Source organism: Cervus elaphus, chromosome 20, assembly GCF_910594005.1.
Source record: "Cervus elaphus chromosome 20, mCerEla1.1, whole genome shotgun sequence".
Lineage (NCBI taxonomy): Eukaryota > Metazoa > Chordata > Mammalia > Artiodactyla > Cervidae > Cervus > Cervus elaphus.
This window is the reverse complement of record NC_057834.1, coordinates 127,905,596-127,932,358: the sequence shown is the minus strand read 5'-3', so window position 1 is coordinate 127,932,358 and position 26,763 is coordinate 127,905,596. Positions and strand designations below refer to the sequence as shown.

The window sequence follows — 26,763 nt, the reverse complement described above, 5'->3', positions numbered from 1 at the left end:
CTTAGTTGTGTTGGACTCTTTGTGACCCCGCCATGGACTGTAGCCCACCAGGCTCCTCTGTCTATGGAATTCTGGCAATCGTGAATTCTGGAATCCAAGGCCAGAATACTGGAATGGGTTGCCATTTACTTCTCAAGGGGATCTTCCTGACCCAGGGATCAAACCTGCCTCTCTTGCAGCTCCTGCATTGGTAGGTGGATTCTTTACCACACCTCAAATGCTTTACGTATAGAGACTGCAATGGAATGGACAGGCTACTTGCAAGGCAGGGCTGGAGTTTAGAAAGCCAGGGCTGGTGCCAGGAAGGACCAGATGCCTCGTGCATGCTGTAATTGTGGAGTAACACAACCTTTTTGAAAGATGTGGCCCAGGAGAGGGGTCGTGGGGAAGGAATCCCTGACTGCCCTCCCCTCCCACCCTGCCATCTCTTCTCATGCCTCCTGCAGGCTAAACCCAACCAGGGGCACCTCAGGCGTGCAGTCCTCAGGGGTCAGCCTCCCAGGGCACAGAGCAGGACTGAGCAGGGCAGCAACTGAATCCAAGGCAGGGGATCAGATGGGGAACGAACAACCCAGGGAGACAAAGACACGGAGGAGCAAGCCGTCCGGCAGAGACAGATAGACAAAGAGCAGCCAAGTGAGGTGCAGAGTGTATGAGCGAGACAGTGAGAAAGGGCTCAGCCTGTTGGTCTGGGCAGGTCTGCTGAACCCAGATCTGGCTCATCTGAGTCTCCTCAAATAAATTGAGCAGTGAATGCAGGAAGCTGGCATGGTGCAGAGAAGTCAGCCGATGTGTGTGTAGTGAATCCCATGCTTTCTGTTCCCCGCCTCTGAGAAGGGCAGCACAGCCTGGGTGTCCTTCCCTCTGATCCCCAGGAATGGTCTCCACCGTGGGCATAGGGAAACGTGGAGAGAAACCTCTCACCCAGTAGGCCTGAGGTCCAGAGGGATGCAAGTCACACTGGAGAGTGACACTGGTCTCTGAGGTTGACACCAGCCTTCACATGCATGATGCGATGGTGCCTCCATCGCATGCGATGCGCTGCCTCCAGAGGGCATGCTGGCTGGCCTCATTGTTCCATTTTACAGGCAAGGAAACTGAGGCTTCTAGGGAAGGGATTTTCACACAGGGCTGTGTTGTGAGTCAGTGGGAGAGCTCTGATTAGGCTCGGACTGAGCCTGAACTCTGACCTCACAGTGAGCCCCAGCCCAGGCCCAGACTGGCCCTGAACACGACCTCAGATTGAGCCTCATTCTGTCTGGACAGACTTCTGGGATGCCCTTGAGGCTTGGAATTTTTCCAAAAGAAACTTTTACTAAAGGAAGACCGCTGCTATTTATGAAACAGTTTTTCGTTACCTGGCACCATGTGAAGCACTTGCATGAGCTGTCTCATTTAATCCTCTCAACTATTTATAAATTCGGTACTATCATTATGCTCATTTTATAAATGAAGAAACTGGGGCTCTGAGAGGTTAAATAGCTCTTTCAGTATCTCATGGCTGGAACGTGGTGGAGGTGGGATTCAAACCCACATGTCTGTGACTGTTGTTTTTCACTGTCAAGCTACACTGCCTAACAGAGACCAGAGACTGTAGTTTGTCCCTTTTCTTTCAAAAACAAACACCTTACAGATCTCTAATGAGAAAGGACACAAGTCAGCTTGCTGGGCACAGCATCTGTTTTCAAGGTTGGCCTGTGACAGAGGAGACTTGAAAGAGTTGCCTTCCTTCATCCCCAGGGAAGGGGGGTAGGGGAGGGGGTCATGGTCATGGAAGCAACATCCTCAGTCTTGCACAGGACAAAATTCTGTAGTCACTGCAGACCTGGGCAGTCCACAAGGTATGGGTATGTTTATTGGTCAGGGCTCTCAAGAGAAACAGAACAATAGTGTGTGTATATATATGTATCTGTGTGTGTGTGTGTATCTATCTATCTATCTATATCTATCTATCTATCTATCTATATATATATATATATAGAGAGAGAGGTTTATTATGAGGGATTGGCTCACATGATTATGGATGTTGAGAAGTTCTACCATCTGCCATCTATAAGCTGGAAGCCCAAGAAGACCAGTGGTACACTTCCAGTTCAAACCTGGAGGCCTGAGAACCGGGAGAACCATTGATATAAGTTCCAGTCTAAGTCTGAAGGTGTGAGAAGCAGAAGAACTAAAGTCTGAAGGCAGAAGATGGACATCTCAGCTCCAACAGGGAGGGCATTCACCCTTCCTCTGCCCTTCCTGTTCTATCCAGGCCCTTGGTGGGCTGAGTGGTGCCCACCCACATTGGTGAGCGTGACCCCCTTTACTCCATCTGCTGATTCACATGTGGATCTCTTCTGGAAACGCTCTTGGAGACATACATAGAAATAATGTTTTTTCCAGCTATCTAGGCACCCCTTAGCCCAGTCATGTTGCCACAGAAAATGAACCATCACAGCATGCTGCACACGTGTGAGAGAGAGATGTCAGCTTGCCAAGAGAAGGTGCTGGGTGCGTGTAGGGGGCCTCTTCCTACCCTCGTCCTAGTGCTGTGCGCAGTGCTAGGCATGTGAATGATCCGTTAAAGCCCCCACTCAGAACTGTGCGGAGGAGAGATGGGCAGAGGACACTTTCCAAGAGTTCTGGTCTATGGCTGCACCCCCAGGGAGAGCCTCGGCCTCCTGCAGCCGTCTGTTCCTCCGGGCAGCCCTCTCGTGCGGTCTCCCTCTACACCAGTAGGGAGTTCCTAGAAAAGAGAAGGGACCCAGAATCCTGCCCTCGCCTTCTGTGGGGCAGCATGGGATGTGGAGATTGTGAGCTTGGAGATCCAGCATCTTTGTGATCCGGGGAAAGTCCTTTGCCCTCTCTGGCCTGTTTCTTCCTATGCAAAGGAAAGCAGTGGGCTTCATTGGTCCCCAGGATTCCTTCACACTGATTTCCCCACTGCGCCCCCCCACCCCGGCTCCCCAGCTCTGAGCCCTGCAGCATCTTCTGATCTTGATCCTCTCCTGCCATTTTTAGCCTCTGGGCAGAGACTCTGGCCATGGTGCTGAAGGAGCCATAGCTTCTACAGCAGCTTGGAGACGGGCAAGGTAGCCATCTAAGGGTTTGCGAGAGCAGAGGAAACTACCTGAATTGAGCACCTACTATGTACCAGTCTCTTTGCCGTTCCTGTTGCGTGCTTTGTCACCTTGACTGATGGAAGTATCTCCTTGGAGGAAGGGATCTTCAGGGGGAAACTGAGTTTCAGGAGCTGTGGGTCCCATACCTCCCAGGAAGCAGAAAGCTATTCCCTTGACTTTGGATTTCAAGTCTCCATGGTTCCCAGAGATGGTCCTGGGACAATTAAGGGCAGCTGAGAAAACAGTGACACGCAGAAATGGTTGATAAAGCTGTGAAGGAACGTCTGTTGGCATTGGTTCTGAGCCTGCGGCCAGAGATGAATGATTGAAACGCCAGGCTTGTTAAAGCGAGAGCACGTTTGATTTCTCTGCCCTGCACTGCATGCGATTTCGCTGGAGGGAAGTTAGCAATCAGCTAATTGACATTGAATTAACCATGAAACTCAGCCTGTGCCTTCTCTCTGAAACACTCTCCAGCAAGACTTTATCAAGGCTTTGAATTATTGATTATTACTTATAGCTCTGATGGGGTGATTTCCTTTTATTTGTTTTCACGTTGGGTGTCCTTCATAAGTGTCCCTGAGAGTGGGAGGCACCCAGACAGCAGAGCTTCTTACTGGAGAAGCCCAGGGAGGAGGGTTCTGGACAGTCCACCCTGCCCCAGAGAAATATGCATGTATTTGTTAAACTGTGAAGCTTTTGCTTTTTTGTTGTTGTTCCTGTTAGTATTGCGAAGCCTAGCCTAACCTGACTAATAGGGGTTCTGAGGGCTGGCATCCTTCCTGATGCCTTATGATGCCAAGCTTAGAGTGTGAATGAGCTGTGCTCCCTACCCTTGCTGTCTGAACTCTAATTGTAAGGACTACTATTGTATGTTTATTTCAACTTCTTCAGATACCTGAAGAATCAAAGCCTCCAAATCAAATGGCTTTCTGGACTCTGCTTGCATATTCCTGCAACAGGGAATTCACTCTCTCCTGTGGCAGTCTTTTCAAAAGTGCTCTGCTCAGACTGTGCCTCTGGGAATTGTCTGTATAACTTCCCTTGGTCTGAGCTCTGCACCAAGGAGACCCACAGAGTAGTTTTTGTCCCATGACAGTCCTTCAAGAATCTGAAATTCGATATTGGAGGCCTATCCTCTTCCAGACCAAGCGTCTTTTCAACTCTTCCTCGGTGTAGACTTCAAGTTCCCTTTTCAACTTGATCTCCTCTCTTTTTGGGAGTCCCATGTTTCTGGGAAGCTCTGAAAATACACCTAAAGATGCAGAATAGCAGTCTAATTAAAGTTTGAAAGTGGCATTGCTGAATAGAACCATCAGCTTCTTCTGGTTGGATATTAGACCTTTAATGGTACAGCCCAACTTGATGAATAATTTCATTCCATGGCAGAGACATTTGCTTCTTACTGAATTCATGTGCTGCCTATATTTCTAACTTCCTGTGTCCACGCAGGGCCATGTGACCGATCTGGCCAGGGGTCTGTGAGCTGAAGTTATATGTGACACTCTGGAATGAAACATTTAAGAGCCAGTGAATGACATTTCTTTTTCCTGGCCATGGTGACTTGGAAGCCATGTGTTCCAGATGGTATTGCTATAGGACACAGGAAGCCTGGATCCCTGAGTCACTAGTGGAGAGGGAGTGGACATGAAGAGTTCCTGGGCCCACAGTAGACTTTGCATGAGCCGAAATAAACTCGCATGTGTTAAGTCACTGACATTTCTGCTGTCGTGGTTGCTGTCACTGTGGCACCGCCTAGCAAACCCGACTAACAGGCCGTCATGCTGCGTATTCACAGTGGGCTCCAAGCCCATTCCATCACCGATGTGATGCCTCATGTCAAGCCCATCCCTCCTCAGTCAGACCTGGTGGTGATTCTTATTATTAACTTTGAGCTCCTTAAGGTTACTGAGCATTTTTTATTCTTTGTATCACCCTGGGGCCCAGTCTACCATGCAGAGTACGTTAATCTTTGCAGAGGAAGGGAGTAAGAAAAGGAACTTCTGGGTCCATCAAGATGGAGACAGAAAATATCCCCTTCGGAATGAGGAAATGTGGATTCAAATCTCTAGCTGCCTTACTGACCAGCTGTGTCTCCTTGGTTGGTTACATATCCTCTGTGGATTTTAGTCAGATCGCGATAGGAATCCCGGTCTCTCAGAATCTGAGGATGTAATAGTATATTTTATAAAAAGTCTGCCACACTGTGTTGTAAATAAATGCCACGTGTCACCATTTTCATCATTATTATCGTCATCAGTGGGAACAAGGGATATTGTTGCCCTATCCATCCAGGCAGAGAGCTGAGACAAGGATCATCCCTCAAGGGACTCAGCCCAAGGTGGTCACAGGGAGGATTTTGCTGACGTGGGATCAAGGAGGCCCTCCTGGGCCAGACATCCCAGATCTAGCCACATTGTAGCATCCCTCCAAGGATGCTCACCCTACCCACCCCGGGCATCCCTCCCCTTCCTCACTGGTGTTGGCTCAACAGAGATGTTTGGCCTGGGGTGCAGCTTGTCACATCCATCTGTATGGCTCCTCCCATGACTCTGCTTGGTTCCAGCAGACACCTGGGCAAGACGATGGGAGAGTGAGGAGCCGCGTCACTCTGCTGGCGGGTGTTCGGTGTGCAGGGGAGGGAGGGTGACCTCTGCACAGACGCCACACTGGAGGTGGACAGCACATGCAGGCAGATGTCCTCTAAAGATGATCCCAGACAAATGTCACTGTGCAGATGGACGCCACTTTGTGTTTTTTAAAAAAAATTGGAAGAATTTTTATTGTAATTGATTTACAATGTTGTGTTAATTTCTCTCTATTCAGCAAAGAGATTCAGTTATACACATGTATACATTTTAAAATATTCTTTTCCATTATGGTTTATCCCAGGATATTGAATATAGGTACCTGTGCTATACAGTAGGACCTTGTTGTTTATTCATTCTATATGTAACAGTTTACATCTGCTAACCCCAGTCTCTCAGTCCATTCCTCTCCCATCCCTTTCCTCCTTGGCAAACACAAGTCTGTTCTCTATGTCTGTGAGTCTGCTTCTCCTTTGTAGATAGGTTCATATGTGGCATATTTTAGATTTCACATATGAGTGATATGGTATTTGTCTTTCTCTTTTTGACTTAGGATGGTAATCTCTAGGTCAATTCATGTTGCTGTAAATGGCATTACTTAGTTCTTTTTTATGGCTGAGTAGTATTCCATTGCATGACAGTACCATATCTTTATCCATTTATCCGTTATTGGGTGTTTAGGTTGTCTCCATGTCTTGGCTATTGTGAATAGTAGATGCACACCACTTTGAATGCCTAATGTCCCTGAGGAAGAAGAAAAGAGAGGAAGTTTACATTTTTTGGGCACCTACTTTGTGCAAGCTGTAATTTTAATCTCATTTAATCCTCATGATTCTATGAGATAAGGATTGTTATTTCCATTTGACATACGAGGAAACTAGGCCTAGAAAGTGTTTGAACTGGGGACTTGAGTCCAGGTTTACCAGACTTCAAAGCCCAACTTCTTTTAAATCATTGCCTGCCTCCCAAGCCTTGTCTTCTGCCTACTGCCCTCCACCTTGACAAATGTATAATTTATTTTCCTTCCTAAAATGTTTCCTAAATCACCAGGCACTGTCATATGTTCTGAACCTCAGTTTCCTGTCCTGAAAATGCAAATAATAATAGCACCTGCCTCTTAGGGTTGCCATGAGATTGAGTTCATATCCATAAAACATTTCATTCAGAGTTAACATTATTGCAGTAGAGTCATTAATGTAATATAGCTAACATGTATGGAGTCCTGTTTTCCATGTTCCAGGCATGGTGCTAAGTGCTTTATGTGGTTCATTTTATTTAACCCTCAAAACAACCCTTGGGGCAGGCATTAGTACCCTCATTTTCAGCTGAGGATTTTGAAGCATAAGGAAAGTTATGTGAATTATTCCAGTTTACACCCTAAGGAAGAGGTAGTGTGGGAGTCCGAATCCTGATCACCTGAGGCTGTGTTATATGAGGTCAGAATCAAGGAATAATAATAGTATAGGGATAACATGTATTAAGTGGCTATTAGGTATCAGGCACAGTGCTAACATATGCACTACAGAATTTCAATTTTCAAAACTATCCTCTATGAGGCAAGTCCTGTAACGAGCTGATTTTTTTTTTTTACACATGAGAGTAAGCAAGATTAGATAACTTACTGAAGATCTCACGGCTAGATGTGGGGACCTGAACCCAGGCAGTTGATAGCCCCTGCACTTAACCATGTAATCACCTTAGCAGCAGTGATAATATAGGTGTTACATATCCTAAGAATGTGATGCAATGTGGACTGAAAACTGGTTTACAGAATACATCCTGTAAACAAAAGGATCCAGAAAGCTTGAAGAGGAAGGGATAAGTAAAGACATCTCCAGCAAAGGCCAACACAAAGGAAAGGTATTGACTGGTTGACCTTCCAGTGGCTCCAGGTGGGTTGAGCAGGTCATAACCAGTTTGATTCAGCTTCATCCAGTCCTGGCCAGCTCCACACATTCTGTGCTGGCCCCACCGGGTCTGGTTTGATTCAAGCCAGCTTGAATCAGTTAGGTCTGAACTGGACTGACCTAGTTTAAGTCTGTCTCTTTAGGCTGACTTCCCTTTCAGCATTAGGGTTCTGACTCCCTGTGGACGCTCTTCTCATGGACTCCTCGGTTGGATGGCTTTGGTTGGGACACCAGTGAGAAAGAAAGTGTAAGTAAATTATTAACCTTGGAGAGGCTGCCCTGGGACCCTGGGGGGTCTATAGCTGGAAGACACAGCTGACGAGCCCTGCCTTGGTCAGCTCTGCCAGGGCACCCCTCCTCAATTCCCTCCTCCTTCTGTCCCTGTGGAATCCTCTTGCCATGTGTTCCCCCCTCCCCGTCCTTTTCTGTCCTACAAGTAGACTTTCCTTCAATTTTATTGATTTATTTCGTTTATGCTGGGTCTTCATTGCTTTGAATGGACTTTTCTCTAGTTGCAGTAAGCAGGGGCTACCCTCTAGTTGTACACAGGCTTCTCATTCGGGTGGCTTCTCTTGTTGCGGAGCAAAGGCTCTAGATGCATGGGCTTCAGTAGTTACAACTCGAGGGCTCAGTAGTTGCAGCTCAAGGGCTCAGTAGTTGCAGCTCACAGGCTCTAGAGCGTAGGCTCAGTAGTTGTGATGCACAGACTTAGATGTTCCGCGGCCTGGGGAATCTTCCCCAGCCAGAGATTGAGCCCGTGGCCCCTGCATTGGCAGGCAGATTCTTATCCACTGCACCTCCAGGGAAATCCTCAATTTTTAAAAAAATGTGCGAACCTGGGGGATCTGAATGTGCCAACCTAGAGCTGTGCCTGGGCAGTGGGGCTGGTCTGGGATGACAGGATGCTTGTGTGGTGGGGGCCCCCCCCCCCATCATGGGAGACTTGGTGGGCATTGCTCACCTCATCCCCAGACCCTGAAACAGATGTGACTTGCACTTCGACACTGGAAATTCAATTAAACATTGATGTGTGTGGGGGCTGGGGGGCGGAAGGTGGGCAGCGAGGGCAGGTGCCGGCTAATGGGATGCCACATTGCATTACCATTCTGCAGAAACCATGCCCCCTTTGGAGAATAACGCAGGCCGAAGGGGCTGAGCACCAGGCAGGCCTGGGGAAGGGGGCCTCCACGCGGGCTGGACCGCCACCCCGGGCTTGCTGCTCCATTCCTAGCTGCAGCGGGTGGTGATGGAGCTGTAGGACTGATCAGACCCAGGAAGCATCAGAAATCCAGCACCAGCCGTGACCTGGAGCTGATGGTCCCCTGGGACCAGCCACCTCCTCCTTCCCTGTTAGAGCCACGCCTAAGGCTGCGAGTATGTTGGTTAGCGAGCAGGACTGCCACCTGGTAGGGAATTTACATTCTTAGAACTAGAAGAAACTTGTTGCGGTCACTTACCACTGTCACGTGGAGGTTCGGTAGCAGTCCTGCATGCTTCTTCTGGAGACCTGTGATCCATTCTATACACAGCAGGGGAATAGGGTAATGAGAAGGGGGGACTCCTGCCTCCAGGCCGGGCCATGTCTACCGTAATGCACCCCTCTGCCTGCATGGAAGGCCAGCTCTGCTCTGGAGCACTAGTTTCCCATTCTCCCAGGCCTAGCTCTCCCCCAACTCTTCTCTGACCTTGCCACCTCCACCTGCCAAGAAGCAGGCCATGCAAGGGCTCTGGGGACCCCAGAGGGTACTTCCAGTTCCTTCTGTGGTCCCCAGTTCTCCAGGTCCTTTGAGGAGGGACTGGGGCCACAAGAGAGGGGGGTGATGCGTCTATAAATGTTAATAAAGGGCGGGGGACTCAGTGGACTGTGTCAGGGGTCTACTTTGTCCTAAGATTGACTGTGCCCAAGGGACCGAGTGTAGTGCCTGGCTGCTGACCATGCCTCGGGATGGATAGTGTCCTGGTCAGCCAACAATGCCCGGGAACCGGCTCTGTCCAGGGGCTGGTGGTGACCTTGGAGTAACTGAGCCCAAATGACTGTTCTCAGAGACCCTTTGAGAACCCCCTGTGTCTGGGGCTCATCCATGCCCAGGACTCTGCCTACCATGGCTGCCCGAGAGCTGACTAGACCTGGGGCTACCCTGCCCAGGGGCTGATTATGCCAGATACGGGGTATACGGAACCTGACTGTGCCAGAGACTAGAGTGGCCCAGTGGCCAGTTCTGCTCAGGACAGCCCTACCTGATGAAGCAACTGAGCCCGGTTCTCCTCTGCCCAGGGCTGGAGGAGGCCAAGAATGGGCTGTGCCTGGACCACTCAGACCGAGGTAGGAGCCCAGCTCTGCCCGGAGACCGTATTGGGGGCAGAGACTCTTCTACCTGGAAATGGAGTCTTGTGCCCAGCACACAGGCCACCCAGTCAAATGGCACCATGCCTGGGGTGAGGGTTTCCGGCAGCAGCTTTTCTTTTGGAACAGGGCAAGGAGGAAGCCCCCACCCTCGATGCAGGCAGCCTCAGAGGCCCTGTTTTAGAGCCTGATGAACAGAGAAGGAGAAAGAGCTGCTGAGTACCTCCTGTGTGTCTGCACATGCACGGTTTTGGCATTTTGGCATTTCATCCCTAGGACAACCCCAGGAAGCAGTGGCTATCATCCCCATTTACAGATGGAAAAACTGAGGTGCATGGAGGTGAACATTCTTTCTGGTCTTTCTTCTCTTCTGCCCGTAAGGCTGTGAGCTTCCCTTGCTCCTCATTGGAAGGAGAGGTTGGGGCCTCTCTCCATCTTGCAGAAGAGGAGACTGAGGACAGATCAGAACCCAGACATCCAGTCTGCAGCTGGCAAGTTGAACCTGCTCGTGCCAGCGGCCCGGATCCTCGGGCAGGAGCAGGGCACTTGGCAGGCCTGGTAGGAAGGGCTTCCTGCGGGTTGCATTCCTGGTTGCTGTCCTGGAGGCGGGCGGGCCCGGGTGCGGAGGCCGTCTGCCTCCTTACAAGCCCCCTTTCATGATGCTCAACAAGGCTCCCTCAGAGCCCGGACTCGGCTGTGCAAACACGCACATCTGGGCCGCTGGCTGCAGCGGGGCAGCGGAACTATCCCACAGCTGGCCAGCTGCTCCTGACCTTCTGGACAAAAGGAGCTTTGGCCCTGTGGGGGCTCCCCGGGGGACTTGGGGCTCTGGAGGGGACTGTCCCCACCCGGCCCTCCGCGGGGAGCAGTCGTCTCTGGCTGCTGCCTGTCATCTTCATCAGGCCCGAGATGCTGATGCTGACAGCATTTCCTGCCGGGGGCATGCCCTCCTCCTCTTTCCCGGGCCAACACCCAGCCAGAACAGGGGAAAACAGAACAAAGACCGCAGGCAGAGAGGGATGCAAGTGGGCAAAGAAGCGTCTGAGCGGTCATCCCAGTCCAAACCCCCTCTTCCTAGAATTTATAATGTCATGAAGGAAAAAGCCACAAATCAAGTAATCACACACACAAAAATTGTAAAGAACAGCACACTCTTACCTAGTGCTTTTCAGATGCCAGGCACTATTTTTGGTGCTGTGCATATTTTAACTCGTTTCATCCTTATAATGACCCTAGGAGGGGGGATACTATTATTATTCCCACTTTAGATTAGGTGGTTGAAGCACAGAGAGGCTAGGTGATTTGTCCAAGGCCGCTCAGCTAGGAAGTGGTAGAGCCAGGATTTGAACTCAAGGAGTGTGGGTTAACAGTATCAGGGCAGTGCAGGGGGATTCGGTGGTGCAGGGGGATTCGGTGGTGGAGTGGGCAGAGGGGAAGTCATTGGGAAGGGAAATATGATCTGAACGTAGGGAGGATCACTTTGGTGGCTGGCTGGAGGGCAGATCTAAGCATCCAGACTAAAGGCTGTCGCAAGAGTGTAGGTGAGAGAGGTTGGTGATGCAGCCTGGGTTAGGGCAGGCAGGGCAGGCAGCCTGGGGAGAAGAGCGGGCAGGGGACCTGGGTTTGGGAGAGGTGCAGCATCTAGAATGGTGAGAGCTGGCAGCTGGGTGGGGATGAGGGTGGATGGAGGAGTCTACCCTGTGTCTGGGGAGTGGGCCAGCTGGGTCCCAGGTCCCTCTTCACCTGCCTGGCAGGACCACTTTGGCTCTCCTGCCTCCTGGGAGGATGGGGCCTATTGTTGCTATGCTCCAGCTGCCAGAAGCACCCCTGGGGGTCTGGAGGGGACAGCAGGTTCGTGGTCCAGTAGAGGAAGCCTCGATTTGGCAGCCAACATGGATTTAAATCCTGACTCCTCCTCTGACAACCTGAGAGATGTTGGATGCTTGACCTATATCTCAGCACCTTAATTCCTTCTGAAATTGGGGAAATGATGCTTCCCTTGCAAGGCCTGTGTAAGACTGGATGTGAAAGTGAGGGGCAAGGTAAAGGGCTGAGTTGCCCCTCCTTGCTGCTGTTTAAGTGGCATCCTTGGAGTCTCCTTCTGCCGGATGGCTGGAGGACTCTGGAGGCCAGGATACTTGTCTCTAAGATGCTGCGTGATGCTGGACATGTCTTCTGCCCTGGGCTTTGGTGTCCTGCTCTGGACCATGAGCCACCCTGTGGGAGGTAGAGGAGCCAGGGCTGTCCTGAGTTTAGCACCTGGAATGGACCTGGGCAGACAGGACATCTCTTGTTCATCCCAGTTTGTGCTCTTGTTTAACAAACATTTTTTTTTGGGGGGGGGTGCTTATTTATTTATTTATGACTTACGAGATCTTAGTTCCCCAACCAGAGATTGAACCTGGGCCCATGTCAGTGAAAACCCATATCTTAACCACTGGACCAGCAGGGAATTCCCTCCTTTAACCAACTTTTAGCTGAGCCTGTCCTAAGTACCAGACCCTTTCCAAGGAGGAGAGATATTGTGATGAAACTAGGTCTGCAATATCCTGGCTTTCCAAAACTCCTTTATAGTGGGGGACGTGAATAATTATCAAGTCAAAAAATTCAAAAAAGAAGGCTACATTAATGAGATGTACTACACAGAGGGGATAAGGGATAGGGAGAGGGATTCCTTTGGATGGGGTGACCAGGGGCAGTCAGGGCAGAGGCCCCAAAGAGGCGCTGGGGGAGCAGAGGCCTGGTGGATGAGGAGCAACCTGCCTGGAGATGTGAGGATGAGCTGGCTATGTGACTAGCAGAGGCCTGGGGAGGTAAGAGAGATCCAGCTCATATCGGGCTTTACAGGCTCTTAAAGAGTGTGAACTTTCCTCCAAGAGCCATGGGAAGCCTTTGAAAGGATTAAAGCCAGGGCATGACATAATCTGATGCACTGGTTTAAAAGGTTACTCGGGTTCCCTTGCAGAGAATGGATTGCGTGGAGGAAAGGAACATGCTGACCCGTCCATCTCAGCTCTGAATCCTGCCCCAGCGCTGCCCCCTCCTTCAGGGGTCCTCCCCCATTCTCCCTACCCCTCTTCCACCCCACGGCTCCAGATGTGCCGTGGTCCTGGGGGTGGTGGGGGTGGGGAGCACCAGGGCCCCCAAGGCTGAGTCCTGGCTGGCTGACCCCGGGGGCAGCCTGGGCTGGAGGCTGCAGGCGGGGGCCCATGTGTTGGGACAGTGGGCGTGGGCACGGCTACCCTGCCGCTTCCACCCACCGTGTGGGGCAGGCCCCCTACCCCCACCCCGCATGGGGCTTTTGAATTAAAAAGTCTTAACTTTTTCTTTTAAATGGCAGCTCTGTGTACTGTACATGGTAATTAATACATTAGCATTTATGCAAAATACCATCACAGCCAGGCTGGTATGTCAGCTGCCTTCCTGAGCTGCAAAAATGTGAGCGCCCCGAGGTACCTCAGACAGGCCCCCGCCCCTAGCAGACAGCTCCCTTTGACCTGGCGGTTCTCTAAGCGTTTCTGCCTGTGTGTGTTTCTCTGGACGCCGGCTCATGTGTGTGTGCACTGCTTCTTGTGAGGGTCTGTGAGTTTGCATGTATCCTCGTGTGCGTGTGAATGCACACGTGCTTCTGTGTTGACATGAAGGCTCCTGAGTGGTACATGAGGGCACCCCTGTGTCTGTGTGTGCCTGTGATGACCCGGGAGTGAGTGACTAAGAATGAGACTTTATATGCGTGCCTCTCTGACTATGTGTGTGTACATCTTTGTGTGCCCAGGGACATGTCTGCTGGTCTGTGTATTCGTGATTGGGTAGGTGTGCGTGAAGTTGTGTGTCCGCACATGTCTGTATGTGCACCTGGATATACTCAGTGTGTGTCTGTGCATCTGTGTGGGTTATGTGCACAAATGCACATGTGCATGGATGTGTATGTTTGTGTTCATCTGTATATATTAGTTGGCACACATGTATGAGCATTCATGTGTATCAGGCACGCCTATGGAGTCTGCTGTTTGTGTCTGTTCATCTGTGTGTGTCTCTGTTTGGATATACCCATGTGCATCTCTATACATGTTGAAGTATGTGTGTGTATATGTGTGTATGAGACGCTTGCTAGAGTGGTCCCTAATTGAAGCTGTGATGCAGTGGGAAGAACAGCCCACTGGGAATAGTGACATCTGAGTTTAAGCCCTGGCTGCACCGCTTGCCAGTTCTGTGATCTTGGGAGAGTCGCTTCCCCTCCCTATGCCTCATTTTCCTCACCTATAAACTGGGACTGATGATCTGACCCTGCGTAATGAGCATTCACTGGGTGCTGGATGCCCTCTGTCAAGGAGCTCACGGTGCAGTGGGGAGACGAACCCATACCTAGGCAGTGACATCGAGGCCATGAGGGTGATGGCAAAGAGTGCTGGAGCGAAACTCATTTAGCCCTGAGCAGGAGATGGGGTGGGATGGGGGTCAGGGAAGGCTTCTGGGAGAAGGCAATTGTTGAGCAGGGTCTTGGAGGATGAGAAGGGGTGAGTCAGATGAAGAAGCAGAAAAGAGCAAGCCAGGCTGAGGGAGCACAGGCATGGAGCTGTCTGGCCCCTTTGGGGTGGCTTGAGACAGGGAGAAAGTTGCAGGAGTTGGGGAGTGTGTAGCTGGTGGAGACCACCCAGTGCATGGGGGAGCCAGTGAAGAAGACCTTTAGGAAGGAGAGTCTGGGTCTAGCTTCTGTGGGGAGGCGGTGACTGCAGGTGAGGGGTAACCTGGAGACAGTGACCCTGAGCAAGGCAATGGGGAGGAAGGGGAGAGGAGGGGACTACAAGGTGTTGCTGAGTCAAAATCAATACCATGCAGAAATTGATTAGATAAGAACAGAGGACTATCGTAGGCAGAGGTAAAGAGCAGGTGCAAAAGCCCAGCAGCGAGAGAGAAAGTGGTGTCTGGGAAGAATTATAAAGGGCTTAGGGAGGTGGGAGAATGCAGGAGAGAGAGCTCAGGCCCCCGGCAGGGGCCTGGAGGTGGGTAAGTAGGTGGAATGTTTAGGGGAGACAGTTGGGAGGAGGCACTGACCGTAGGAGATTGCCAGGTCAGTTTGGTGTTTTAGGAAACCTTTCCTTTCCCCTTCTTGCCCTTGTCCAAAGCTTGCCCAGGGGGTCCTTGGTTCTCTGATCTACAGATCAGATGGGGCTGATGATCTGGGCCATTGCCATACAGTTGTGAAATCGATTAAAGCTGGGCCCTGGTGATATATCCCTGCCCTCTAGGAACGTCTGACAGCACATCATAGGGGCTGATTAAGTATTTGGTGAATAAGTGGTCTGTAGGGGTGATCTGGGACGACTTCCCGGATGAGGTGACCACCAAGCTGGATCCTAGAGCAGGAGTGGAAAGTAGCCGGGTGAGAGGGGAAGGAGATGCATGGTCGGGGCGGGGGTGGGGGTGGGGAACGTGTGACAGCGCAGAAGGCTGGGATGATTGTGAGCACTCAGTGAAGACTGGAGATGGGTGTGGCTGGAGTGGGGTAGAAACCACAGCAGGAAAGACCTGAGTTATCAGCCTAAGGAGCAGAGATTCCGCCTGAACCCCGCCCCGCCCTCCCCGGGCAATGTGAAGTTTTGTAAATTTTATAAATGTGGTTCTGGGTACAGGATATTGGATCCTGACTGAGGGAGGGCAGAGTTAAGGACACAGAGGCAAGCGAAGGGGCCTTCTGTGGCTTAGTTTGGGGTAATGACCTTGCTGCTAGACCTCTTGGATTTCTTTTAAGGAATGGGGCACCAAGCTGTTTTGTTTGATTTTGATTTTTGGGGGGCTGCCCCGCATGGCTTGTGGGATCTCAGATCCCCTGACCAAGGATTGAATCCAGGGCCACGATAGTGAAAGCGCCAAGTACTAACCACTGGACCAGCAGGAAATTCCTATCAAGATTTTTTCAATGAAGGCATGCACAGGACAACAGCAGGAGACCCCACCCCGCAGCCTCCCACTGTCCAGCCCTGCGACCTCGGGTTGCCAAGTCAGTTAGCTTCTCAGGGTTTTAGGTGGTTCTTGGGAAAGGAGATGGTAGGAGGTGAAGCAGTAGAAAGGGGGGGATGTGGGGAAGGGCCTTGATTCCCTCACCTCTTGCGGCAAGGGTCCCATCAGGACACAGGAGGGCCGGGAGAGGGGGATGGCTCTCTCCTTCCGCCAGCCCCCCTGGACTGGAGCAGGGTGAGGACAAGGACGAGGCGAGCTCATGTATTTTCATGCCGTGGCCTCGACTCTCAGCCGCACAGTCCCAGCTCACAGGGGCTGGGAGGCTGCTCTGGGGTGGGCCGACCCCACCCGCAAGCAGACACTCTGCTATTGTTCAAAATGGAATTGGTCCCAGGAAGCTTGGAGCCTGCGAAAACCGCTATGAATTTTGCAAAACAGCTCTGAGGCGGTAAAGCATGTCAGAAGAATCAAATGCGGAAATCCCTATTTAGAAACTCCACTCTGGACAGGCATGACATGCCCTGAGAAGATCGGGTGCAGGGGCTCCGGGGCTCCAAATCTCCCCTGTAGCGCACAGCAGAGGGGGGACAGCCCCGCCGCCCCTGCCCCTGCCCCGGCCCCAGCTTCTGCTGGGTTTGCCTGGCTGGGGGTTGAGCCCTTCATAAGGCACTTCCCTCTCCCATTCTTTCTTAATGTACCTATACTTTTTTTTCTTTTGAAGGCGGCTTTATCATTTTGTAAAAAAGGATACATATGCTCATTGCAAAAAATTCAGACAATATGGAAAAGTTCAAAGAAAAATGTAAAAATCACCTCAGATTTCACCATCCAGAGATAACCACATAACATTTTGGTGAGCGTCCTTCCAGACTTCTCTCTGTGCATAAATATACACAAATAGACTCCACGTATGCAATTCTACCCTGAGTGAGATCAGACGACACATGCTGTTCTGTCACCTGTTTTTTTTTTTTCCCCCACTCAGCAATATGTCATGGACATCCTTCATGTCAATACATATAGACCCACCTCAAAGTTTGAATGCCTGTATTCTATGTTTGAATGCACCTCTCTTACCCAGTCCCCAGCTGATGGCGATAGATGTTTTTCCAATTGTTTTGCTCTTGTAAACATCCCTGCAATGATTGTCTACGTGCCTATCTTTGTGCATTCATTCATTCATTCGTGCCACAGATGTTAGCCAAGGGTATTCTACATACCAGGCCTGTGCTGGGCTGGGAATAGGAATGGGGAATAAAACTACATGGTCGGTCCTTGTTTTTGCAGAGTTTATGATGTAGTGAGGAGACAGGACAACCAGCCCCTGCCAGCAGGGAAGACAGTGATTTTTTGCGATGAGCTTATGTCTTAAGCATTTACAGAAATAACTATCCAATTAGCACATGATATGCAGTACGAAAGTACACATAGTACGAAGGAAAAGAGAGAGAGTCAGACAGGAGAAGGTAACTTAGACTCAGGAGTCAGGGAGGGCTTCTCTGAGGAGGTGACTTTCAGGTTGAAAGATGAGTGGACAGGAGACAGAAGAAGGGAAAATGATGGGTGAGTGTGAAGGGGAACAGAAAGAGGACTTCACTTAAAGGGAGCAGTATTTTCAATGACTGACATACGGAAAATTCCCAAAAATGGGATTGCTGGGTCAAAGGGTAAGTGGAGCTTGCATTTCATCACATATTGTAAATTGCTTTCCGCAAAGGTGTTGCTTTTTACAGTCTCATAAAGGGGACGTGGAAGGGGTTGTCGGGAGAGTCGGTGAAAGTCAGTGTAAGCAGGTAGGGAGGGCTAAGTGGTTGCATACAGGAAGCGAGCTGGTCGCTGCTGTTGCCATTATTATTATAATTATCTTTGCCAATCTAATCGGTGAAAAATGATATCTCATCTTTGTTTTCAACCAACTTGTCTTTTTTTTCTGATTCTGCAGGAAATTGAGCCCTTGGGGGGAAATGAACTATCTTTCTTTCTTAAGCCACCTTTGTCAGAACCTTCCTGTGCCCTGGGAGAGGCAGGAAGTGTTCAGGGTCCTTGGCCTGTGGTCCCATTCTCCCAGTAAAGCCCCCGGGACTTAGAAATGATTCCAAATCCCTCATGGCTCTGGGTCTCCTGAGGCAGGCAGAGGGTGGTTTGACACCCGGTTAGGGTGGGAGTAATACCCTCGGGGAGGGTCAGGCAGAGAGGTAGGGGCGCTGCAGCCAGAGTCCACATGCCATTAGGAGTGCTTGGAGATCCCAGGTGCTCCTGGAGGATATTAATGCAGCTAGATGAATATTAACAGAGCGGCTATTAATATTAATGACAATAATAAACAAGTGTGAGGATTATTTTTAAAAGAGGGCTGCTGCTCCAGCTGTTGCCTCCGTTCATTAAGAAGCTTCTGAGGTCCTCAGCCTTCCTCTCCCCAGGCCTCATGCAGGACTCAATGGCATCCTCACGACCTTTTCCCTGGGCTGGGACTGAGCCAGAAGGGCCTTTCCAACACTTTGGACTGAACGAGAATCAATGCAAGAAACCCCGAGTTTCCGTCCAAGGCGCTCTGGGCCAGTGAGTGGATGGGGGCCAAGGAAGGGATGAATTGGCTTGTGTGCGGGCAGCCAGCTGCCAAGACACTACTTCTGACCCTCTCAGGCATAAGGCCCCGGTGTCTTCATCCCCAGAGGAACATGGGCAGGGGGCTTGCAAGGGGCCCATCTCTTGCAGAGGTGGCTGGAGGAATTACCCTGCTAAAGTGGTCATGAATTATAGAAGAAGAAGGGGGAGGAAGGCCCAGAATATCATATGTGTAAATAAACCGGAGTGGCTGCCAGACATAACAGCCAGCCACCAAGCTCTTGGACCCACAGCGCCCCTTCTCCCACGACCCGCTCATGCCAAGTACCACAGTGAGTCGCTTACCACCTCCTTCTTCAAAGGATTTGTTAATAAGTCAATGACGGAACATCTAAAGGGGAAAAATATTTCTCTTTATAGTTGGAGATAATTGTCCCAGGAAAAAAAAAACAACAAACCTTTAATTACAACTCACATGGAGAAAGCTTGATTTGTGGGCAGAGCCCAAATGCTGAGGAGCTGGATGTAAAATATTTGTAATATTTAGGGAACCTAGAGTTTTACATAAAAGTAAACAGCATTGCCTGAAGGCACAATTTCCAGCAACACAATAAAATGTGCAGTGAATTTATGGCGGCCATCCATTAGCTCTTACCAAGGCAACGTCGCCCCTATCTGTCGTCCATCATTATAATAGAGGGTTAATGCACCGAATTTACATAAAAAAGTCATATTGTCTGCATGAATTATTTACACTCGAAGCTGTTTTTACAGCTTGGTTTCAAGCTGGATTCTGGGAGAGATTCTGCCAGTAAATTACTCTGTGGAGACCTGGTTCTATAACTACGCGCGGAGCCAGCAATGAAAAGAAAGGAAAATGGGCCGGCCCTGGCGGGTCGTTGGCGCTGACGCCTCCCCGGTGGGGGCTGGAGGCAGTGGTGGGGGCCTGGGGGGCTGTGGGACTTTGCTGCTGCAGATGAACCTCTGTGTCTGGGCCCGTGGCTTCGTGGTTGCTGCCTATGCATGTGGTCAAGAGCAGTTTGGGCCCAGTTGGAAATGCAGCAATCCTTCAGAGGTGTCCAAAGGCTCTTGGTGGCTGAAGTTAGGTTTTGTTTAGACATCAGGGTCCTAGAGAGGGAGAGGAGCTGCTGTGTTGGTTGGAGCAGGGGCCTAGCTCAGCAGTGTGAGGGAGACCCAACGTCCCCATTGTACAGATGGGAAGAGTGAGCCCCCAAGAGGCACCTACTTGAGAAGCAGGAAGCCTATTCATCCCAGGTGGGCCTGGGGAATGTGGGATGTGCACACACTTCCAATGTGGGGGGAGAGTGGGGCTGGGATGGGGCATCCTTGGAGGACATACACAGAGTCCCCAAGATGCCATCTCAGCCCTTATGTTTTCTAGGAAGTTTAGTGAATCAAAAGCAGTTTTTGTTGGGCCGGGGATGAGCCATTGTGTGGCACTGGGTCCTTAAACTCTCTTCACTTTAGGATTGGGGGACTGGGGGGAGCTGCTCATGCTTCCAGGTGATGAGGAGGTTGGGGAGCCAATCACACAGTGGAAACACACCTGGATTTTAAATTCAAAGCCAGCTGCATGGCCTTGAGCAAGGCTTTTAGCTTCTGGGGGCTCAGTTTCCTCATCTGTAAAATGGGGTTTTTAATTTCAACTCTGCCAACCTGTACCACCACATGCCCCCTCCCACACACATGCCAAGAGGCTCAGATGGAATAATGTGCCACCCTGGGAGAGGTGTGATGTGTCAGCAGCAAGGCCACAGCAGACAGAGGTCAGCAGAGGGAAACCTTGAGGTTAGGGGAACTGATAGAGGAACTTGGAGAGTGAAAGACAGACAGATGGAGAGAGACGGCCAGACAGCCAGACACAGGCAAGAAACAAATCCCAGAGATAGAAAGACAAAGAACAAACACACAGAAACAGAGAGAAAGGCATGGAGCAGAGGGAAGAGTGGACGGTCCCAGGGAGGAAGAATCAGGCAAATTCAGGCTAAGACTCAGACATCCTAGAACCCTGAGGGTGTTATTCTGGCTGGTGAAGAGGTTGACGGGGTGGGATCTGCACTGGGACCACTTCGTGCATGGACCCCCTTTCTCCCTCCAGGCCAAGTGGCTGGGCTTCTCTGGCCTGCAGACTCCTGCCTCCCCTCTCTGCTTTTCTTTAGCACCAGGAAGCCTGGGCTGGATGCCGGCCCCTTCCTCCCCCATCCCCCAGCACCTGGGACAGGAACGTGCTTGTCGCTGCTGCTCTCTGGGTCTCCCACCCTCCCGGAGCAGCCACAGCGGGTCCCAGGGGCCTGGAGACAACAAATGACTCCCTGCTGACGGGTTGCTGGCTGCCTCCTGCCTGCCAGCCCTTTCCCCTGCACACGGCAGATAATCATGTAAGGCAAGGAAACCCCTCCTGCCCGTGGTCGTGTGATTTAAACCTGAACTTTGCTTTGCTTTCATCCCCCGGAGAAGCAAGATTTAGATTATAAATTTCTCTGTCTTCTTGGGCGCGTGCACACACATGTGCGTACACACACACACATACACACACGCCGCAGACTCCCTGTGTGTGAATTCTTACACACAAACGTGTCCTCCCCAGTTGCAAACCACATGCCTACACGTTCACGTAGGATGCATCTGTACGCACACACCTGCCATCCAGGGAACTTGCGGCTGCTGGTCAGGGCAGGAAGAAGATGCTGAAACAGCTGGGAAGGGTAGGGTGGGTGGGGGAGGGAGAAGTGAACAAGCAACACCGAAATTGTCAGAAGCTCTCCAAACCTCACCCCGCCGGGCTGCCTATAAGAAGGGAATGGGGGTTTGTGTTTTTGTGTGAATATGTGTGTACAAGTCTGTGTGCTTATGTGTGGGTGTTCCCACGTGTGGGTACCTCTGTGGGTGCTGCTGGCATCAGGCAAGCTGGTGCCTCTCTCCCAGCATCAGTTCCCTCTGGCCGCTGAGGGTTCTGCCAGTTCTGACTTTTGTCTCCCTGGGTGACCTCAAGGGAGGGTGACCCTGAGGCTTGAGTAAACTGGGCGTTTGTGTGTGTGTGTGTGTATGTGTGTGGGACAGTGTGTGGGGAAAGATCTGTGAGTGTGTTTTGCTTAATAGAAGAATTAGTAAGGATGAGGACCCGATAGCTTAAAACTGCGCCCGTCCTGTTTCCTACTCCTTCTCTGCTTTAAAATTCTCTATCGCAGCCATCACTATTTTTTAAAAAAATATTTATATATTTATTTGGCTCCGCTGGGTCTTAGTTGTGGCATGTGGGGTCTAGCTCCCTGATCAGGGGTCAAAGCCGGGCCCCCTGCATTGGGAATGCGGAATCCTAGCCACTGGACCACCAGGGAAGTCTCAGCATCCATCACTATTGGACATATTATATTTATTTAGTTTCTAATTTCTCTCTCCCCTGCCAGAATATAAACTCTAAGAGGGTAGAAATTTTAGCTCTTTTGTTCATGTTAGTATCCCCACTATTAGAACCATCTCTGTCTCATTGTGTGTTCAATAAATATTTGTTGAATGAATGAACCCATGAATAACTTCCTAATCTCTTTCCAAGAGTTCTCTTTAAGTGTCACTTTCTTTTCCCCCTGAAAATGCTGTTAATCATAGCGCACCATCTGTGGACCAGCAAGAGCTGACATCACCAAGGTGCAGATAAAGGATGGAAAGGGAGGAGAAAGGGGAAGTTCCTTTTTAAGAGAAAGTTGCTTATCTTTCCAGGAGCAGTTTTGACAGAGTTCTGAGAATGAATAATAGATTTCAGGGTATCAAAAAGGGAGGTGGAGAAGACCAGGTAAAGACAGTTGTTTTGGAAAAGAGTTGGAGGGGGGCAGAAAAAACATATTAGCTGGAAGAGGTATTGGGGTCCCTAAATCATTCTGACTGACATGATGACATTCATCAACCTTCCTGTCAAGTGACCCAGGTCCATGGTATGTGGTAACTTAAGTAGGTTTTCAGGCATTTGTAACAGGGAGTATCTCTCTGAATGAGGGAATTAATGGAAAACTGTCTAGGTGTGAGCTTTCCAACACAGGAGCCATTGGCCAAGCATGTGTGGCTACTGAGCATGTAAGTGTCACTTTCTTTTGTTTTATTTTATTGAAGTATAGTTGATTTACAATACTGTGTTAATTTCCACTGCACAGCAAAGTGATTCACACACACACACACACAGACACACATATATATATACTTTTCCATTCTGGTTTATCACAGGATATTGAACATAGTTCCCCGGGCTATGCAGTAGAACCTTGTTGTGTATTCTTCCTGTATGTAACAGTTTATATCTGCTAATTACAGACTCCCAGTCCATGCCACCTCCCCCGCCCTTGACAACCACATGCCTGTTCTCTGGGTGTGAGCCTGCTTCTGTTTGGTAGATAAGTTCATTTGTGACATATTTATATATATGTTTATATTTTTGAGGTGGACCATTTAAAAAATCTTTATTGAATTTTTTACAATATTGCTTCTGTTGTTTTATGTTTTGGTTTTTTGGCTGCAAGGCATGTAGGATCTCAGCTCCCTGACCAGGGATCCAACCCGCACCCTGTGCGTTAGAAGATGAAGTCTTAACCTCTGGACTGCCATCAGACTCCTCATAGGCAAAATAGAGATGCTTTTAATTTCATACCAGGATTGAAAGGATTAGGCTGCTATTATCACTGTTATTATTTTATGTGTATAAACAAAACTGCACAGATCCAGGAAGGGAAGAATGAACTAACAGAAATTCACATGAAAAAGAGCCAGGGTTTTGGCTGATCTCAAATTAGCGTGAGGGCCAAGCATGGGTGGTAAAATCTGTGACGCCCAGAAAATAAGGCAGTGACATTTGGAGCCAACGTGGGTTCACCAGACCAGACACGTCTTTCAGATTCTCGCCGGCTTAATGGCTGGTGGCTGAAGGAGGAAAGCTAGCATGTGGTGGACTGGAGTCTGTTTACTGAGCACCTACTGGTACTGGATGTCTCACATGGTCTTTTTTTTTTTTTAATCTTGTTTATTTATTTTTGGCTGCCCTGAGTCTTGCTGTGCACAGGTTTTCTCAAGTTGCGGCAAGCAGGGGCTGCTCTCTAGTTGTGATGCTCAGGCTTCTCACTGTTGTGGTGTGCAGGCTTCAGTAGTTGTGGTGTTACCTGCAGCATGTGGAATCTTCCCAGACCAGGGATCAGACTCATCTTCCCTGCATTGGCAGGCGGGTTCCTGACCACTGGACCACCAGGGAAGTCCCATCACATACATAGTCTTGATCTTCAGAAACTTGTGCACTAGATGTGACCATTCTTTATTTTGCAGATGAGAAACTGAATCTCCAGGAAGTTAAGTGACTTGCCCAAGACCCGCGGAGCTGGGATTCAAGCCTGGATCTGCCTGACCCTTTCTGCTATATCATGCTGCTCTCCCAGACACTGGACAGGATCTCTCGTGACTCTTGAAGACATGATGGATGGTGTAAGGGCTCAGAAGGGGCTCCCATCTGAAGGACAACTATGGAATGTTCTTATAGGTGGGAACAGGTCAGTCTGTAAAGGTCTTTAGAGGCTGCTGTGGGCCTCTGCCTGCTCCCCAGTTCTGACCAGTATATGCCAACGACCAGAAGATGCAGAGCATGCAGGCCTTTGACAGTAGGAAGTAGGGGGGATAGAGAAAAAGGACAGAGAAAAGCTCAGATAGCAGGATCAGGATCTAGGGAGATCTCCACAGACTGGAGTGAAGAGGTGAACTTCGCAGGATGAAATGTCATGAGGATAAATGCTGGGGCCCATCTTGCTGACAGGAAAAAAATTGTAGAGAGGAACAGCAGCTTACAAGAAAGGGATTTAGGAGTTCAGGGACCCAGTAGGTTCAGTGTGAGTCAGTGGGCTACATTAATAGAGGCATGGGGTTTGAGTCAGGGGAGAGGACCACCAGCCTGATCCAGTCTGCTCTCTGCCCTGGGGCAGTCTCTCTTCTACATATCTGAAGGTCATGTACTAGTACCTGCTTTTTCAGATCTCCTTTTTTGAGGGGTGGGGATAGAACCCTTTTGGAGTTCAATCCTTGGAATTCAGAGCAGCCTTCTAGAACGACACCTTTGAAAGTGGAAAAGAAGGTGCAGATTTCCTGGACATTTTTTGAGCAGCAAGTCCAGGATCTCATCTTTGTGCCAAACCTCCCTCGTTTGGCGAGAGGGAAGTTCTAGTCCCCGAATATTGTGGAACAGGGAGGGGTCCAGGTTTCTTTGGCCACCGGCCAGGTGAGTCCACTGCTTTTCCAGCTGCCTTCCTCCGCTCTTGGAGCCCTGAGCCCAGTGGTCAGCGGTTTGCCGGAGCCTGGCGGGGCTGGTTCCTCCCATGCTGGAGGCAGGCAGGAGCAGAGAACCTTGCGGTTGCTCATGTCAGGGCTGGATCCCTGCTCGAGCTGGAGCGTCACCTGCCAAGCTGAATTCGGCACAGGAAGCGCCTGGCGGGGAGATGTACTGTTTGGAGGTTCTGTTCCACTCTGAAATGCACTTCTTCTGGCAGCTGCAGTGAAGTGAAGCTGTTGCACTTCCTTCTCTCTTGCCAGAATCACAGCCACTTTTTCCTGAGAGAGAAACAGGGCTGCAGACAGTTTGACTCATTAAATACTTCTTTTCCTCTTAAATCTGATTTTGTAATTTTTCTTCTTTTTTTTTTTTTTCATGACTGGAAAATCCAAATGAATGATATTGAAATAAACAAGGCATTTGTGATGGGAGGGTTAAAGCAGATTGTTGGGGGTGGGGAAAGGGGGTTGGAGACGCCTCACGTTTCTGCACACAGGCTGCTCATAGCCTGTTGAGGAGGGGAGTGAGAGAGTGTTCATGTTCTGCCCACCTCCAAGCCCAGAGGAGCCTTTTTCTCCTGGTGTCTTGGGAATTCACTGAGAAAGGCTGTGGGGAAGGGAACTCTCATTTATCAAGAACCTACTAAGTGCTAGGCCTGTAATATGGGTAATGTCATTTTATCCTCATAGCAGCCTTAGGGGATAAGGGGACCCATTGTGTAGATAAGGGAGGTTGAGGCTCAGAGGGGTTAAGGTGAACCAGCCCAGGATACACAGGGCTGGGATTTGCACCTCCATCTGTCTGACCTTAAATGCCATGCTCTTTTTGCTGCTCATTACTCTGAGCAGTTGTATATTGAGCTCGGGGATATAAAAGGAGTAAGAGGAGGAGAAGAAGAAAGGTGAGGAGACTTTGACCAGCTCCGAGGAGTGGGCATCCTACCTGGCAAGACAGACCAGGACACTGACTAATGTGAGTGAGCCAAGCCCTAGTTGCTGGGTTCTGGCAAATATGGGTGGTTTAGGGAAGGGTGTGGAGTGTGAATGGGTTTGGCCTGAAAACCAGGATGGGCTTCCTGGAGGTGGAGGCCCTGGAAGTTGAATGGAGGTGAGGGAATGACCTTGCTGTGTAAGCAAACATAGGAAGAAAGGTCTGAGTCTGGCTTGGGTATGGGGACATAAGTCTGGGTGGGGTAGTGATGATTGTGTTGAGAATCTAAGTGTTGGAGACTTCCCTGGTGGTGGTCCAGTGGCAAAGACTTCATGCTCCCAATGCAGGAGACCTGGGTTTGATCCCTGGTTGGGTTTGATCTCTGCTGCTGCTAAAATGACCCCACAAGCTGCAAATGAGACTTGGCACAGTCAAATAAATAAATAAATAAAATATTAAAAAAAAGAATGTCTGTGTTGGAGTTGGGGTAGAGGGGTGATCAGGTTGAAGAGAGTCTTGCGAAGAAAGAGCCCGGGGCTGGGAGGCAGGTGCCTACTTCTTGTCCTGGCTCTGCTACTGGCTTGCTGTGTGATCTTAGGCAAATCCCTTTCCCTTTCTGGGCCTTAGATTTTCTGTCTGAAAAATGGTGGAATTGGACTGGAGGCTCCCCAAAGACCTTTGCAGGGTCCCATAAAGAGAGAAGCTGACTGTAGAATCCAGAAGGCCTTGAATATCAAGACTTGGCATTAGAATGATGAAATGTTAGTGTTTAAAAGAGCCCCCTGTCGCTGCTACTTAGTTGCTCGGTCATGTCCAACTCTTTGCGACCCTGTGGACTGCAGCCCACCAGGCTCCTCTGTCCATGGGGATTCTCCAGGCAAGAATACTGGAGTGGGTTGCCATGCCCTTCTCCTGGGGATCTTCCCAACCCAGGGATTGAACCCCAGTCTCCCACACTGCAGGCGGATTCTTTTACCATCTGAACCGCCAGGGAAGCAAAAGAGCCCCTAGGAATCATCAGCTAAACCATGCCACTTTATGTCTTAAA

The 26,763-nt window shown here is 50.0% G+C and overlaps 1 long non-coding RNA gene across 1 annotated transcript in view; it reads left to right on the top strand.

The window, feature by feature from the left end:
- The window catches only part of LOC122677467, a 48,183-nt gene extending 23,859 nt beyond the window's left edge, over positions 1-24,324 (top strand). Inside the window, exon 2 of the long non-coding RNA XR_006335795.1 lies at positions 23,795-24,324. This is a non-coding gene — a long non-coding RNA (uncharacterized LOC122677467). The remainder of the gene's footprint in view (positions 1-23,794) is intronic.
- The last annotated feature ends 2,439 nt before the right edge of the window (positions 24,325-26,763 follow it).